Source organism: Lagopus muta, chromosome 2 (assembly GCF_023343835.1).
Source record: "Lagopus muta isolate bLagMut1 chromosome 2, bLagMut1 primary, whole genome shotgun sequence".
Classification (NCBI taxonomy): domain Eukaryota; kingdom Metazoa; phylum Chordata; class Aves; order Galliformes; family Phasianidae; genus Lagopus; species Lagopus muta.
Window position 1 is genome coordinate 37,059,338 of NC_064434.1, and position 18,974 is coordinate 37,078,311.

At 35.4% G+C, this 18,974-nt stretch overlaps 1 long non-coding RNA gene across 1 annotated transcript; it reads right to left on the reverse strand.

The window, feature by feature from the left end:
- Positions 1 to 5,984: 5,984 nt before the first annotated feature.
- LOC125689090 (uncharacterized) lies at positions 5,985 to 18,454 on the reverse strand. The gene is made up of 3 exons (XR_007375029.1): positions 18,270 to 18,454; positions 13,602 to 13,782; positions 5,985 to 8,000 (listed from the first exon to the last, which is right to left on the reverse strand). It is a non-coding gene; the product is annotated as an uncharacterized LOC125689090 (long non-coding RNA).
- Between the last annotated feature and the right edge of the window lie 520 nt (positions 18,455 to 18,974).

The following is an 18,974-nucleotide window of genomic DNA, read 5'->3' on the forward strand; positions in this document are numbered from 1 at the left end:
TCCAGAGATCTCGTGTCACAGATGTTGCCACTACTGAAGAGAAATAGGATTTAAACATCTATCAGAAGCCTGCTGTTGTCCTGGTGGGAAAATAAGTAGTTCAACATACAGCTCATCTAAACCAAAGTTATCCTGTAAACACTTAGAAGGTTGGGAAACTTGGGAGTTTCCTAGAACCTCCTCCTTACACAGTTATCTTCCTTCCTATTTTTATCTCTCTCTATAAATGCAAGAAATATGTATAATTATGTACAGTGTACATAGACTCTGTGTTAGTTCTGTATGCATGTACGTACAATAGCTGCTCTGAAAGTAATGCCTCCTACTTTATGATGTTGATACACAACATCAGAGGTGGATGCTGGTAGTATGGCAATAGAGGATGAACGTTCCTAACAACATTCCTTTACATTGTGTCGTCATGAAGAAGAGCAGAAGAGCAATCTGGCAAAATGATGTCTGATGTGGATGTGCATATGAAGAAAAGGTGAGCCACTGAATACCTCCATGTGGAAAAAAGATGCACCTATTGACTTTATTGACACTTGCTGAACATTAATGGAGACCAAACAGCAAATGTGAGCACAGTGAGGTGGTGAGTGGCGTGTTTCAGCAGTGACAACAATGACAGTGATCACCTCTGGTGGAGCAGATTTTTCTGAGCGTGGCATGCCAACTCTATCTCATCGCTGGTGAATAATGGATAACTAAGGATAATTACTGTGTTGAAAAATAGTGAGTTGTAACTGAGAAACTGCTCTATCAATTAATGTTGTTGTGCCTTTTGTACCCACTGTATTTTGTGTGGAAATGAATAGGAGCATTACTTTCAGTGTGCCCTGCTTATTTATGTGTAGAGATAGGTAGAAGCATATATATGTGAATATGTGCTATATGATTATGCATTTATGTATAGAATCATTTGTATATATTCTTTTTAATCCTGACTGAGGTCATGTTAAATTTTGTTTTGGAGTTGGCTGGAGTAAGTGAGACTGCATGCAACAATTTCATACCTATGGGCACTCTTGCACACATTATACACTGATTGTTTTACTATTCAAATGTAGATGGTAGATCAATGTTATAATTCATTGCAGATGTTCATCAGAATTAGAAATTTTTCCAGAAGGAAAAATCAAAGCAAGTAAATACTAAAGGCTTGGAATTTGAATTGGATTCATATCCAGTGTACTTCATAATATACTATTCAGCATCATTTTTAAAATGAGCTTGAATGTGGAATCAGATTTATTTCACTTTTCTTTTTAATATAAGAAACAAAAAGAATAGACAGACTTTGGATAAAATGACTTGAAAACACAATAGAGCTAACATTCATTCATCTTCGTCCCAGGAAATCTCTAGTCTGAACAGGACTGAGAGATGTAAGACTCTTCCTCCTTGTAAAACAGCCCCTGTAAATTAATCTTCTGAACATGACACTAAAAAAATGTCCAAGCCCAGTTCTCAATTTAACTTTTTGCTGTTGGATTCTGTTGAAATGAATTTTACATCTCTGTTGACTGACTCTTGGAAGAGTTGCTTATAAACTGGTTACAGCATAGACAGAAAATTCTTTTTTTCAGTGTTTAGTTGTAAAGCCACGTTAATGAATTTTCTGACGTAAGTTTATGTATTTGCATAGCTGGTAAAACAGCAGATATTCTCCTATTCTTCTTCTATTCTTTTTTACATTACCATAAAATTATTATATAGGTTACAAATGAGGCTCTAGACTCAGCTGAGGTGTAAGAATGTGTTTAAATAAAAGTAAGAATAAGCATTGCTGTTCTTAAAGCACATTAAAAATCATCTGTGCAGACCAGACAAAATCTGATCATTTTTGTAGGTGCTGTCATTACTTCAGTGTAGTTCAAATAAGTTTCTGTAACATAACACAAAAAGACACTGAAGAGAGACTTTTTCCCTCTTTGTATTTGTATTTTGTATTTTGTATTGTTCTTTCCTTTTTTTTCCCACAAAAACTCAGAGGGTTACTTAGCTGAGACCAATAATTTTCCAGACATCCATAACCTAAGTTTTATTCTATAAGAAGTCCTGACAAGAATCTTGTGAAGTTCAATAAGAGGGAGGGCAAAGTCCTGATTTTGGGAAGTAATAACCTCATTCATGTCTGCAAGGTTTGGTTTTTTTTTTCAGTTACAAAGCAACATCATCCTGAGCTGCATGAGAAGGAACATTGCTGACAGATCAAGAGGTGTGGCTTTCCCTGCTCATTCAGTGTTGGTCAGAAAAATTCAAAGTGCTGAATCATAAAATCATAGAATCAGTCCAGATGAGTTTAGCTCTGGTCTCCCTAGCACAAGATATACATAGCCATATTGGAACAAGTCCACCAAAGGACCGCAGAGGTACTTATGAAGAGGCAGATACAGTGAGATGACGAGAGAATTGGGACCGTTCACCCTGCTGAAGTGAAAGCTCAAATGAATCTTAGCAAAGTGTATCAATTCCTGATGGAGGAAAGTAAAGAAAATAGAGATGGAGACTTCTCCATAGTACCCACTGTTAGGAACAAAATGCAGAGGGCACATATTTTAAAATGTTGCAGTTCTATTTAAATATAAGAAAAAGTTTTGTTTTTTTTTTTTTCCTCTCCAATTTGCTTGTTTGTTTGTATGTGTGTTTATTTTTCTCCTGTGAGGGTTGTCAAATCCTGGCAAAGACTGCCCAGGATAGTTGTTGAAGTTTCCACCCTTGGAGATACTCAGAATGTAACAATTTATTATCCTGGCCAACCTGCTGCAAATCTTTGAGTAGGAGCGGTGGACTAGAAAATCTCCAAAGGATCCTTCCCATCTCAATCACACTATGCTGACGTGATATGATGAAAAAGACAGACATCTGGAAAATCCTGCTGGGTGTCCTCTCTGCACCCTCCTGAGGCATGACAGTGCCATTACTGTAGATATTGAAAGTTTCTCCTAATTCTCTTCCCCTCCTAGCTGTGGATAAGGCACTGCTGTAAATCAGGTGATTTCCAGAGGCTGATTAAAAGCATAACAGCATAACAAGAGGGTCAGCATCTTATCAGAATCTTTTATTTATGCCTCAGTAGCATCAGAGGCAGCTGCATGGAAGAGCCATGCTCAGGATGTAATCATTGCTGTGTAGTTGGGGGTAATTCTCCTAGCTAGCAGGTGTTGAAAGCCATGTCAGTCCTAAGACAATAAGTCTTTATAGTTTTCTTTGTTGGTAAGTTAATAAATCTGTAGATATGAAGATATAGATGAACAGCTACATTCATCTACAGTCATGCAAACGTGAATATTACATTATATGATAATTTATATGTTCGCAATCTTGAATCACTTTCCATCTGTGGTTAAAGCATGGTAATTTTAAGAGACTGTTACAACACTTTAAGATGAGGTGCCTTTAACTAGGTACACCTTTAGTGCACTTTTGTGAAGAAACTATCCAGAGATAGTTTCTGGGATACCTAAAAGTGACTTTTCTCTTGTCCTTATTTAGGTAGCTGGAAGGAGATTACAGTATATTGTATAAATTTAATGTCACCCTGGCGGGAGGTGGCAGGTTAGGAAACCTGTCAGTCACTGATTTACTGCTCAACAGTAGCGAAAGGCTTTAGAACAAACCCCACAGGAGCATATAAGCACTTCTTTTTTGTCAAGATGTCAGGACACAACAGAGGTTAGCCACTAAGCTTAAAAGTGATTTATGAAAAAAAGACCACCTGGAGATTATCTTATTTTTATCATTTTAAAAGAACATAAAAAGATCATTTTTTGTCATATCTTTTTCCTGGTCAGTACACAAATTCACAGAGGAACAATTTACTCTTAAAAAGGCCACTGATGTTATGAAATTGTTCTAATTTCTAAAGTTGCATGTCATTTATTTCTGTTATTTGGAATGACCTGAAGTGCATTTTATTAAGTTACATGTTACGTTTTCTGGCTAAATTTTAAATTTACACTTTCAAACAGCTTAATTTTCCCCAAGCAGCAGGAAGTATTCAGAACCTGCTAAATATTTTAATGTTGAGAGAAACAGAGACCTGAAAGGGAGAATGTTGTTAAAGTCTGTGGTATATTCAACTAATTTTACATCATTCATGGTTCCAGAAAGCTATAATTTAAGACATTCTAAACTCTTAATACCAATCATATGAAAAAATAGCAGTTGCTATAAAGAGCCAGCAATAAAAATAACCTTTGTAAAGAATAAAGGCTAGCCAGTAGAAGTCATAAATTGAAAACTTCAGTGTGATTGGATTAATAAAAAAATAATCTGTAGAATCCCAACAATCTATATTTAATGTCAAGGTCAAGACTCAAACATAGTAGTAACATAAAACAAAGCAGTGTATTATTTTTAGCAATAACAGTACCTTGTCCAAAGTTGCACTTAAACCTGGTGTAAATTCAATACAGATTACTTACCTGTTTTCTTTCTTATAACTGTACTTTAAAAATATATATATATATTAACTAGAAAATGCTTTATTAACTAGAAAATACATTATTAACTGGAAAAATGCAGTTTGGTTTTACAGTTACACTGTGTACCAATTCTCTTATTACATGGAACTGGTTCAAACTAAATGGGAAAATGTTCTGTAAATCTGTGCCATAGAGCGTCTGACAGGAACTATTTTCAGAATCTAAAATACTCAGAGTGAACCAGGCACTGTTTATGATGACCATGGAAAAATGTCCTTGGATTGCATATAATAGAAAAACAAGGCTTGGCTCAAGCTTCATCAGTATAGACAAAACGTAATTTTGGGAAGTCAGGAAGGAAGGAGAAGAGAGAGCATGCTTAGAACCTGATCATAGGGAAACTGAAGTTTCAGGATGGGAGCTGGGTCCTGGGTTTCTCAGTGTGAAGGACCATGGAGAACAAGGTTTGCTTTCACTCAGTGTCTGAGAGGCTGGAAGAGATGGAGACCCAGCTACTATGTTTGAAATGGGGTAGCACTTCTTCAGTTCCCCATAGGATACTGACCCTACCTTGGCTGTCACAGAAGCTGAGTTATCTAGGGCTAAGCCACAGACAAAGCAAGTAACACTCCTGACAGTAACCTGCTGTCTTTGGTGTCGTGGGAAAAAAACACCCAAATCTCTATTAATTGATGAAATATACCCATCTTTTCTTAAGGAGGAGGACAGAATGATTACTAACTTGTTTTTTGTATTCCAGCAGAAATGTTTTTTTCTTAGAGGCTAGGTGGAGGGATTGAACTATTCAGCTTAGATGCATGTGACTAGCACTCTGTTATTCAGATGAGTAATAATATAATCTCTTTTTGTTATATTAACTCTCAGAACAAAAAAAATTATTTTTCAGAAAGTTCCTAATATTTATCAAAAGCGTTTTATAGTTACTCAGTGCTATGTCTTTCTCATTTGATTCAAATTCTACAGATCTTATTTTCCTTTTGCTTGCATGAGCTTAAGGCTTAAGGTATTTTTTGGATGTGTGTATAAAAGCAAAACCTAGAATAAAGGTATCCAGCAAATTTTCGGAGTATTGGGAAAGAGAGGCTGTCTCCTGATTGCAGATATATGCCTGAAGTAGCATACAAAAGTATTTTTCTTTACTTAATTTGTACATTTATTGACTTTGAGTTTCCGTTTCTACTGCTATAATGGCTACAGAATACAGCAGCAACATCCTTTTCAGTCACTATCGAGTAAAATTACTGCAACACTGACATACATGCAGAATTGTCTTTTAAAGGCTGATTCCATGAGACTTCCTAACATCCCAATTCCAGCCTTTAGTCCATCTTCATATCTATTTTTATTGTGTTTTTCAATGAAATCCCTAAATTTCTGAATCATTTGGATCTGGCAATCTAAAATACAGACATTTATTCTATTACAGTATATTCGATAATGAAAATAAACATATTGTTATTTCTAACTACTTTTAAATAACTTAATGTCTCATTTGATTTTTTTTTTTTGCTTTCTTTTTGAGTGATAACTATTCTGTAAAGAATGTCTTTAGAAATAAATGCAAAAATAAATCTTGGCGATTTTTACAACATGCTAGTCCACAGTTTCATTGCCATTTTACCATGGCAAAACTCTCGTATGTGGTCTGATTGGAAATGCATGGAGGACAACTACTCTCTTAAATCTTGTAAAAAAATAAGTCCTTTTTACATGCGTGGAGATGTTAAAGAAAGAAAACGTAACAGACGAATAAATATATTTTTGTGGCATGCTAGGTCACTTACATTCACCTCTTATATGACTATACAAAAAAAATTCATCAAGTTATCTGATGTTCTATAGTGAGTTTGGCAATATAAGCTTGTATAAAGACATTCTTTTCATTAGAATTTGGATTTGATCTTTATACCTTTTTGAAATCTGTTATTTTCTCCTCACCCAGATACTTATCATTATCATCGAATTCTCCTTATCTTTTGTTTTCCTTATTTATATGAGAGAAAAAAATGAAAAAAACTCCTTGAACATCTCATTTTGTAGAAGTAAGTTATATATCTTGTAGAATGGTGTAAGTCATTATCCCATAAGCCTTGACTATTATCTCAGAGATTCCAGTCATTATATGCTGACTAAATCTAATACATTAAAATATACAGTGAACATACACACCATGATAACATTTTTAACCTTCTAGTGATAACTGTAATTTTTTAATTACTTCCCTTTTCTGTCTTATTTCAGTCCAAAACTAGGAAAGTATATTTTTAAGAAAAAGTAATCAAGAAAATATATTTAGAATTTGTGTAAAGAAGTTGTGAAACATAAGTTCTGAAAGTATACTTCTGTAATATTTTGTAATCTATTCATAAAGCATTTATGGCAGTACATACATTATTGAATACATTTTCTTTGATATCATATAATTATCTTTGCAATATACATTTGTTGTAAGAGCAATCTACTGGCTCATAAGATATCCATAAAGAATTACAACATGTGTGAAATTAAAACACAACATTAAGGACATCAGTTCTCTTATTTTTTCTCTGAGGAAAGGCAAAGGGTCACCAGCATAACTAAAAATGAAACTGTTCAACTCGTTCTTATTACTAGCTTTATTACTCAGATGATAGACATATTTATGAACACTGCTTTCAAATTTTTACTAAAGGAAATGAGTGAGGGTGTTAGTCTGAAGAGCTAAGAGAAAAATGGAGAGAAAAAATGCTGAGAAAAATTGAGCATAAAACATTTAAAATAGTAAATATGAAGAAATAACTCACTGCCACAATGTATACAGGAGTTGCAAAGTGGAAGTGGAGGCTGCAGTGCACTTGTTCAGGCTTATTGTATATCCAGGATTTGTTTTGTCATGTAACTACGTGGAAGATTCTGATTCCTGTGGCAGAGAAAGAATGAGCTGGAACAGAGGATGTCTGCGCTTCTGTACAGCAGAAGGGAAATGATGTTGTAGCTCAAAGTAAGGCACTGGGGGTCAAAAATGCAGTGCATCCTCTCCACAGTCTGGAATTCACTGTTCTGACACTTCTACACTGCTGGTCTTACCTTTATAAATAATTTATAAGGAATATGAGGAATTTGCTAGAAATCATTTCCTTATTGGCTTTGCATATTTGTGCACATGGTCAATGACATTTCAGGATCATATGCTGCTTTTTGGGTTTAAATACCAAAAACACTGGAAGGTTTTGGAGTAGTGTTAGATTTGGTGATCATCTGCATGTTGTTCTGGGTAATAGTTCCGTTCTTCTAAGAGTAATTGGAAAATACACTAAAAACAGAGTACAGCTCCTCATGGCAAAGCATGGCAGTGTGTTTTACAAAGCAGTAGTGTACCGATCCTATGTTGGTTGGGTCTCTTTGTTTCATCATTTGGTAGTGTTCCACTCTATAGCAAACATTATTCTTTGGATTTCTGATTATTCTTTTCAGAGCCTACTGCCAGACTTGAGATCGCAGTTCATCACTAGACTCTGAAATATTGTTGTATGCTTCTTTCCATTCTTCAAATTGGACATGGGCCTCATTCTGTGAAATGAATGAGAATACATCATCCTCACTCAAAGTGTTATTGATCTAAGAGATGCAATATGAATGGGAGGGGGATGGGAAAGAACTTCCTCAGGAGGATGCTGAGGCAGTGCAGTGGTACCTGGAGGGGCTGTGCCATCTCCATCCTTGGAGGCTTTTGACACCCAACTAGACCTGATCTGGGATGAAGTTGACTCTGTGCTGGGGCAAAGTTGGACAGGAGACCTCCTGAGGTCCTCTCCAACCTGAGTTATCTCAAGATAACTGTGACTATTTTGTCATTACTTGGTTTTATGTGCTTCATTACAGTTGGAATTGATGATCTTAGAGGTCTTTTCCAACCTTAATGATTCTATGATTCTAAGGTAAAGCAACTCTGCTTTATACATAGGTCTCTTTGAAAGTAATGCCTCCTATTTATTTCTGTGGAAAATACAACAGATAGAAAGAGCACAATGGCACTGTTCCGTAGAGCAAATTCTCAGCTACAAAACACTATTTTCCCACATAGTCACCACCATTAGCAATGCATGTTTGCCAGTGATGAACAAGAGTTGGCATGCCATGCTTGAAAAAATCTGCACCAGCAGAGGTGAACAGTGTCAGTGTCATCACTGCTGAAATGTACCTCTCAGCACCTCACTGTGTTCACATTCACTGGTTGGTGTCCATAAATATTCAGTAAGCATCAATGAATGTCAGTAGGTGCAATTTTTTCCACATGGAGGCATTCAGTTACATACCTTTGCATCATAGGCACTTCCATGTCAGATGCCATTTTGTCAGACTGCCCCTCTGCTGCCATTTGTTGCATGGCAACAAAACCCAATGGAGTACTGGTGGGGAGGTACAACCTTTGCTGCCATACCATGAACATCCACCTCTGATATCACAGGCCAACATCATAAAATAGCAGGCATTACTTTCAGACCAGACCTAATATGTATTTTCATATACTATTCACATCAGAATCTGTCTTGTTAAAGGGTGAGCAACAGTTCAAGTGCTACTCTTGTTCTTAGAATTGTGCTTCAGTCTTTCCATCTGCTACTGATGCTTGTTGAGAGTTTTCATGTTAAGGTGAAAGAGGAAAGCAAGAAACATGAGGCAGCTCTAGGGAAGGCAGAGAAGGCAAAGAAGAATAGGTAAGAGGAATAAGACTGTCACTGAGAACAAGATTGAACACTTATTTGACTTACAGAAAACAACTTGTGATGGTTTCCTGTGAAATGAGGCAGTTCTCTTTTTCTTCTCTCAGGTACAAATAATCAGTCTAGCCTATGCAGACTGCTCTGAGCTTAAGAGGGAAATGTTTCCCATTTCAGATAGGTTTTTCATAATTTCTAATTAAGGCTATTGCCCCCACTAAGCTTCAGGAACATCTTACTGATATTCAGACACACACACAAAAAAAAAAAAAGAAAAAGAAAAAAAAAAAGAAAAAGGTATTTCTTGCAGAAACAAATATGTAGCTAATTATTTAAATACATAATTGTAGACTAGTGTCTCGGATAGTTCAGACATATTTCAATTTGGCAACTAAATAATTCCATGTGTTTTTCATTTTTTTGGTTGGAAGGCATTTGAAATCACAGGCATTGTTAGCAAATGCCAAAAGTTTTTTGGGGTTTTTTTTGTTTTGTTTTGTTTTGTTTTTTCTATTGGGAAGTGGAACACTGCAGAAAAAATGTTCAGCCTAAAATACACGGTACATCTTTAGCATAACTGAGTTGTAAATCATTATAAAAATAGTATCACTATATGACTTTGTGATCAACTTCTCTTCTTTATCTGATTTGAAAATCTGATCTGTAAGTTTCTTGATGTATTGAAGTTATGATCCCAAGTTATGATCCCAAAAAAGAATAAAATTTTACTGTGGCACATCTTGATGAAAACAAATAAATAAATAAAGAAGGTGGTTCAAGATTTGTCACAAAGACAAGGGCCAGAGGAGGTGAACAACTGTGTTTATTGCATGAGAGTAAGGAAACTGTAAACAAAAAAGCGCTATATGGTAATCAGTAATCTCACTGAGCTACTGCCAGCTAGTCTAGGGGTTGTCATCTTTTGGGGAATTACTATACTACATTTTTCAACATGTACTACAGAATTTTACAGCAAATACTTCTCAGTATTTTGCCTTGCCAGCATCTTTCATTTAGAAATGTGTTGTTAGGATTAGTATGTATTTTAAAGTCAGATAGCATTATTAATGAAAAACAAAACAAAACAAAAGAACAAAAAAACACCTCAGAGAATATTAATGCTTTGAGGCCTATTTAACAACATGTACCATAGTAAAATACTAAATCAGCATCATTTGTTTAATCTGTCTTGCTCTGCAATATTTTTTCCTCCTCTCTTGATCTCTATCATGTCAATGAATTGGTTATATATAACAAAAACTAGACAAACTGTTTTTGTTTGCAACTCAACGAAGAGTTTTGAATGGCTTAGCAAGCAAACCTTATTTATAGATGTGTTTTATCCATGTGCTTTTAATTCAGAAGAAAGTAGTGTTTTAAATATTTGAGCTTGGGTGAGGGAGGTACTTAGGAAATATGAACACCCATTGCAAAAAAAGACAGATTGCTGTTGATTACATTTCCAGTGTACAAATCTCATACACAAATATGAAAACACCATTTTGATGCACTGCAACATTAGAATAATATCTTTTAATTCTTCTCATCTTTTTAAAACTCTAGAACTGTATCATATAATTTCTAGAAAAGAAATGAAACAATATAATGCCAATCACATACATCAGTCCAATTTGAGAGGACTTGAAGGTTCCTTTTGAGTGTTGTCTTTCTCCTTTCGCATTGTTGAGATTATCTTGTTTTGAGTAGGCAGGGTGAATGAAATGTTGTCTGTGATAGACATTAAGAGGAGGTCAAATGAAATGTGTCAAACAGTATTAGTGATCTTAAGTCGGCAATGATCTTTCAGAACACTGTGGCTGGAAAACTCCCAAGAGAGCTTTTCCTGAGCTGGGAGTAGGGGAGGCTATGCCATCCAGTCTTTCAAGGAGGAGGACATTTGCTTCCCTCAATATCAGTTTCTGGCAACGTTGACTGATTGTGTATCTCAGCAGGAAGTGTAAGGCAAGAATACTCGCCTTTTAGTATGCTGAGGTACTTCTATACCTGGCTTCTGAAAGCTGCTAGATGGATTTTGTTTTCCTCTCCTTGCTATCTGGAAGTGGAATTGCAGCCATCTTTAAGGAAAAAAGTACAGGTAGCATACTGATACCTACTATTGAGAATGGAGCAGTAGCTTGCCTGTACATGACATGTATCAGTGACCTGTAAAGTAAAAATTATATATGAATATGGATAACACCAACAAAGAAACCTGCACCACTCGTGCTTCCACTCCTACTGCCAGATTTGGGGACTAGTATCAGTAATAAAAATAATCAAGACAAAAGACACTGGCTGTAAGATAACCAGCAGGGTTAAATCAATGTGTGTGTTGGATTTAATCAGCTATGTCTTAAATGTATTTACAAATAACATATACTCAAAATGAAAAAATGTCAGTGTCCTATGTGACACTGAAGGAGATGTTCCACTTAGTCCTTAAGATCAGAGAAGTTCCTATCTAACTGAAAAAAAAAAAAAAAAAGAGGGAAGGAAATGACCAAATATAATATTTATTGATTTTGCAATTGAAATAAGAAGAGCTTTGACCAGAAAGTATAAGTTATGGAGTGTTGTGAACCCTCTGTGACTATGTCTATACAGTGACCAATTACCTATGACTAAGAAATATGAAAAACCCTAGTTAACAAGCTAAGTTTGAAGTAGCCAGGATAGGATGCTTTCAGTGTAGTCAACAAAATATATCAGTACAGTCATAAAAAAGCCAAGTGGCATAAATGCCAGAAGATTAAAAAAAATTTGGTAAACACAATTGGAAAAGAAGTCATAGAATCACAGAATTGCTAAGGTTGGAAAAGACCTTAAAGATCATCAAGTCTAACTGCAACCTAACCAAACTACTCTAATTCTCACAAGCCTCTGCTAAATCATGTCCCTGAGCACCATATCCAAACGGTTTTTAAACAGATCCAGGGATAGTGACTCAACCACCTCCCTGGGGAGACTATTCCAGTGCTTAATAACCCTTTCGGTAAAGAAGTGTTTCCTGATATCCAACCTAAATTTACCCCGGTGCAACTTGAGGCCATTTCCCCTCATCCTGTCACCTGTCATCAGTGACAAGAGACCAACCCCACTCTTGCTCTAAGAACCTTTCAGATACTGGAAAAGAGCAATAAGGTCTCCCCTCAGCCTCCTCTTCCCCAGACTAAACAGTCCCAGTTCCTTCAGTTGCTCCTCTTTGTTGTCCTTCTTGGGACCTGCTCCAGCACCTCAATGTCCTTTCTGATTGAGATACCCAAAACTGAACACAGTACTCAAGGTGAGACCTCATCAGTGCCATGTACAGGGGCAGTATTACTTCTCTGGTCCTGCTCACCACACCATTCCTGATACAAGCCAGGATGTCATTGGCCTTCTTGGCCACCTGGGCACACTGCCGGCTCTTACTCAGCTGCCTGTCTATCAGTACACTAAGGTCCCTTTCCATCAGGCAGCTTTCCAGCCACTCCTCCCCAAACCTGTAGGGTTGCCTGGGTTGTTGTGACCAAAATGCAGGACCCAACACTTGGCCAACAACTTGTCCAAGTTGACACTTGGATCAAGTCCTTGTAGATAAGAACATACCTGGAAAATCTCCTTAGACTAGTTAAGAGATTTATCAAACTCTCAATCAAGGTTTATGAAAGGAAGTTTGAATGTGAAGAACCTGTTAGTAGCATTCAGTTTGCCAAAATTGTCTTGATAAACATTTTTCTTTATTCTCAAAAGTGTATTTTCTGCCTATTGTTTTAGAGTGAAGTGAGACAGAGTACATTTGTGACTATACTCTAAGAAGCAGTACTGGAAAAGAGACAAATCCCAAACCAGCTTGCTATTCTTCCATATGACAAGCCTTCATAGTGTGAGGAATGCTATTTCTATTCCATACTTGCAATATCAAAGGTATTATGTTGGTATATGTCCCAGTTATTCTGTTAAGGGTATTAATTAAAACAGAAATACTTTGTAGGATTTAAATGACTAAATTTCTTTTTCTCATCTGTCTTAATTTTCACATCTCCAACAATGTTTTTCAAGTGCCGTAACTAGCAATCTGTTTCACTCATGCCTACATCTCAGGAGGATAACATCAAGGTTGAACTCGTTATTTCTTTGAGCCTTATAATGCTCAGACTCTCTAATTTCTAATATTGAAATATCCCCGGACAAATTCTTGCAGGAGTGCAATTTTTATTATTTTAATGAAGCACATCATCTTGTAACGCAAGCAGTAATCAAAATATTTGGTTATGCACAGCTTATAATCAACAAAATAGAAACAGATATCATGAAAAGAAGGAATCTGCCTTTAGGAGTGTTTCTATCACTTATGAGCAATGATTGAAATTTTCTACTTGCTTTGCTGCTGAACTTGCTTCTGGGTGGCAAAGAAAGGCATTGTGCTGGAAACCAGCTCAGGCACATAGGAGAAAGCTGTCTTTCCCACCTGTTACAGATGCAGCAGCTGAGTGGCATAGCGTTATTTTCCAGATAATCTTTCTTGAGTGGCTTTTTGCAGGCAGCCACCTTGTCTTAGGTAGTACTTCCCAGAAATATTGGACTTATTTTGTGTAAACTGAAGACACAAATGCAAAAGTAACAGGATGATTGTCAGGCATGAGCCAATTCTAGAAAAATATACCAAAAAAAAAAAACAAAAAAAGAAAAGTTAAGGCAGAAATACTGAGGTACACTGAACACATTAGTCTCAAGTGATACAACCATTTAGCAGGCTTTATATGTACTCATACCTGAAGCTATGGCTTCAAAATATGGATGCTTTAGCAACTGTAATATTTTTAGATATTTTCACTGTATTTGTCTGATGCTATATCAGCATCACTGTCTGGGCTGCTGGATGAACTCAGTGAAGGAAAGAATCCTGGTCAAGTAGTGTATTAATTACATACATTTTTTTAGTTAGCATTTTTCAAATGAGTGATACTCTGACCCAGTTCATAATGACTCCACACACAGAATTGTGCTGGTATAAGTAAAGGTGATGGCAAGCTGCAGAAAAATGGAGTATAAAACATGGAGTAGATGAGTGTGAGGAGGGGAGGGAATCTTAATCCACTACTGCTGTCAAAGCAATACTTGTTCTTGGGAAGCCACAATCCTGCTTGCATTAAGAATGCATGATAAGACTACAAACTAGGCAGAGACAAAAGAAAATTTTTCACCAGGATAAATTCTCTCTGTCATAGAGAACAAAGTGCAGTGCCTGATCTTTTGTGCTGCTGAGTCCAGGTAATTTCAGTGCCCTCAGGGTAATTTCAAGTAGAGACCAGAAAAAGCAGTGCTTTAGATTGTCTAAAAATTTTTGTTATGGGAAGGAAATCTTCCACATTCTTGTTTCCCTTCCTCGTGGTAATTGCTCTAAGTAACTATAGCTTTTATTTTTTTACTGATCACTAGTGACTATTTTCCAAAGTAGAAATTTATATTCTTATGACTAATCCTGGTCAGTCAAGCCCCTGTTGAATCTGAAAATTCTTTCTTTTTGTCAGTGCTTGCTCTTTTTATTCATTTACTGGAAGCAGAGCACTGAAAGCTTGGGAGAACACACCTGACAAACATAATTTGTTAAACTTCTATTCCTGAAGATAGTTTAATTGGTCAGAATGCTGCATTTGAAAGAAGGGAAAATTAGGGCAGCAAAATGAACAATAATTTAAAAGTGTTTGAAAAGATTGATTTGGCAATTTGAAACCATTTTGTTGATTAAAGAAAGAAAGAGAAATTTCTTAGAGAAGAGAAAAATAAGGTTATTAAAATAAAATAATACATATTATTTTATTTTTATAAAATTTTATAAATTTATTATAATACATATAAAAATAATAAGATAATAAAATACATTAAAAAAATTCCTTAGGCTCATCAATTTTTTTTTTTTTTTTCCAACTGGTTTGGATCATAATTAAATAAATTAATAAGCATAATTTTGAATTCAGCCTTTTGAAACTGTAGTTGTGTGGTCTAAATCATGAAATAAACTTAATCTGTATCTAATATCAGATAATGCTGTTACACAGTTTGGCTGTTTACTATGTGTGTTTGTACTACAGATAAAATAACAGTTGTCACTAGTTACTGAAATAAAATTTCTCCATTACAAATGCATCCACGGATAACCCAGGGATCTCAGAAGCAAGCAATGCACCTAAGTGACTGGAATGGGTGGAATCTGGATCTGCCCCTCCTCACCCTCATCTTAGGGTTAGCAGTCAAGCTCCTCTTGAGCTGTCACTGGCTGTTGGAAGGGGTTAACTAAGTTTATTTCTTCTTAATTTCTTTTTTATTTTCTGTTGCTTTGTAGAGCTTGTGTACCTGTAGAAGGTGCTGTCATTGCTTTCTTTTGCAGCTCAATAAAGTACAGGAGATAAGGGTATTATTCCTTTCTGTGTGCTTTTAACCTGTATAAATATGCCAGTACTGTCTAAAAGCCCATCGTGTAGGTGAGGGAGAGTTAACTACTGAAAATGCGGTGAAGATCAGGCTAGGGCTGCACTTGGTAGACTTGTGAAGGGAATAAGAGGAAATAGTTAGGAGAAAAAAAAAAAAAAAAAAAGAAAACCAACAGACACCATACAAGGTAAGAGAAGTAAGGGTGGTTGGATATTTAAATCAGTACTTTCAGGGATGACTACACTGGAGAACTATCAAATTCCTAGAGCAGCCTGTAAAATGTAAGTATCAAAAACAGAAGAATGTCTACTGTGCAGAATCTTTGATGTGAATATTTAAAAGAATTATACTTTTGTCTTCAGTAATAGTTGTAAGTAGTAGTTACACACGCCCCCTTCCTTGTTTGTTTTTTTTTCTAGTTTTTCCCCCTTTCCATATTGTTGTTTAGCTACAGAATCCATGTATAGAAGAAAACTTACTCTGTTTTTTTATAAAGCTTACCTTTTCTTTTAACATTCTAAAGTCTTCTTTTGTCAACCTATCCCATGCTTAAATATTGAATCACACTTATAAAACTTATGCCAAAGTAATTATATTCAAAATGAGATTACAATGAGCAAATTACTATGAAAATTACCTTGCACTTTCAGTTGTTCCCATTTCATCTGCATTTTAAAAATGTTAACAGGTTTTCTGCAGGTCAGATAGTGGAACAAAGTTCACATTCTCAAACTAGTTCTACTCACCATAAATCAACCAAATATTGTGAAATGTATTATTCTATTTCATTTTATTATAATTAATAAAATATCAAACTAATTATTTCATTTCTTTTTTATTTTTATTCACTTACAAATTTCTGCATATGTCTACAGCCAAAAGTTTCTGAAAATCTTTAGATAGACTGCTAAAGTAAAATAGGTTATAGCCTTGTTTAGGTAGTTTTTCATAGCTTTTTTTTTTTTTCTTGAAGATTTTAATATTGTATTCTCTGTATTTATTCATGTCTCAGTGATCCTTTGTATAATATAAGCCATGTAAGTTCACGGTTTTTGTTTATCTTCTGTGAGAAGCTGTGTAAAGTTGGAAGCATTTCTATTTAATTTCTTTCAATCCTTTTAGTTTAATGAGAAAGTGAATGTGGCAACTCTTATGAAAGCTTCTTACTATCAGACTATTGAACACAAGAAATAAAACTCTGTTATAAAGGTTTTGGATAAAGATATTTTCAGACTTACAGCCATCAAATTAAAATCATGTTTTTCATTTATGTTTTCTCTGCAAATAATGGTTCCTATGGTTACAATTAATTGTTTATACACATGTATTTATTTTGCTTCATTTTAATTAAGCTTTATTTTTCAGCCACTTGTAATGATGCTGGAGATCCCATAGCAGCTAAGTGTTCAAATTAATTTTTGTTGTTTTGTTTAAATTGTCTTATAGCAACTTAGTTGTTTCTCTTAGGCCTTGTTCTGAGATAACATAAGTTTGTTTAATAATATTTCTCTCCCTTTTTTCTACCTCATCTGTAACAGGATCAGAGGTTTAAACTCGCTGGAAGTTTCATCCTTTTACACAAAATATGCAAATTTAGCTTAGTGTTCCTGGGAGATGTGGGCAATTGCTACTCGAATAACTGTCCAGGCAGGATTTCCCTTTACATGCTCATATGGACTGTGCTTTGAGATACTGCCTCTAAGCCAAAAAAAACTAAGATACTGCAAATGTCAGTGTCACTTTTTGAGAAGTGACAATGAAAGGATTTGTTAAGAAGAAAATACAATAAAAATAAAACATACTTAAATAACATACATACATAAATAATGATTACAGATGTATATACCATGCAATCTTCAGTAAGATTAAGTACTTCTTCATAAAAGTAATCATATTGAAGCCAGTGGGAACTTTTGCAGGTATGAAGTTAATAATATACATGGTCTTTCAAGTACTGCACTGTGAGAGTGGCTTGAAGTAGCTTTGCCTTTTGCTTTTGTCTGATAACTTTTTAAAACAAAAAAGCCATGGGAAAATGTTTTAGTTTATTAACATTTAAAATAAATTCAGAAAGTATGTACAAAGTCTAGATCATGAAATAATGTCTAAAAATAAATTATAAACCCATTAAAAATTTTGATAATTTCAAAGCCTGTAAAACATCAAATAATATGTTGTCTTCTTGGTTTACACCACCAGGAGATAGAGTTTGAAGATTATAAGTCTGTTATTTATTACATTTCTTCTTAAAGACAAATAAATAACACTTTAGATTTTATACAACATCTATTTGGAATAGCCTGTGATCAGCAAGAAAGTAATCTAGAACACTGAAATATCCAGTCCAATTTTTTTTTAACATATCAAGTATTTTTGAATTAATAATGACTATAAGTAATAGAAGTTCACAGGCCCTGGTTCTCAGAAGGAACTTCAGCCACCATAGTATTTGCTTAAAGGGCAGTCCAGAAGAACAGAAGCAAACAAGGGGTTATCTGGAATGCCTTAATGACAATTTTGAATTCATGTGACAAAGGGGAAATGTTCTACCAGTCCGATTTGCGAACAAGAAAGGACTGAAAGATGAGGTCAGCCCTGATAGAAGTAATCATGAGATAAGGAAGTTCAGGATCCTAAGAAACAATAGTGATAAATATATATATACTCTAAACATATTCCAAAAATGCACAAAGAAATTACTCACAACCAGCTGACCAATGCTCCAATGCTCAGCCAGGCCCTGAGCAACAGCAGCAACTTCCAGCCAGTTCCCCATAATTTTACTGCTTTTTCACATGCTGGCATATGATATGGAATGTCCTCTTGTCCAGTTTATGTTAGCTGTTCTGGTTCTCTCCCTTCCCAGCAATCTGTGCTCCTCCGGTCCTCTGGCTGGCAAGAAAGTACAAGAAGCTGAAAAACTGAGATGTTCCTGGATCTTTGCAGTCACTGCTCAGCAACAGATAAAACACTGGTATGTTATCAGCATGTTTTTTTCTCCTAAAGCCATAATGTAGCATCATATCAGTGACTATCAGAAAAATAACTCTGAAGCCGGGACCTCAGGTTAGGGAGTACTGAAACAAAAGAGAATTTCATGGGTACATTGAAAATAATGAAGTGCTGAGAAATGTGACTGATGTTACTACAAGAATATTCTTGTAAAGGCTATAGAGACTGGGAGAAATTCTTGAAGACTGGAAGAAAGCAAATCTGGTTCATTTCTTCCAAGAAAGAACTACAGACTGATCTGCCTCACCTTTATACCTGGTTGAGTGATAAAGCAGATTATCTTGCAAATGATTTCCAAACAACATATGGAAGATGAGAAGGCAAATGGGAGTGATCAGCATGGATTTATGAAAGACAAATGTCAATATGACAACCTCCTACAATAAGCTGATTGGCT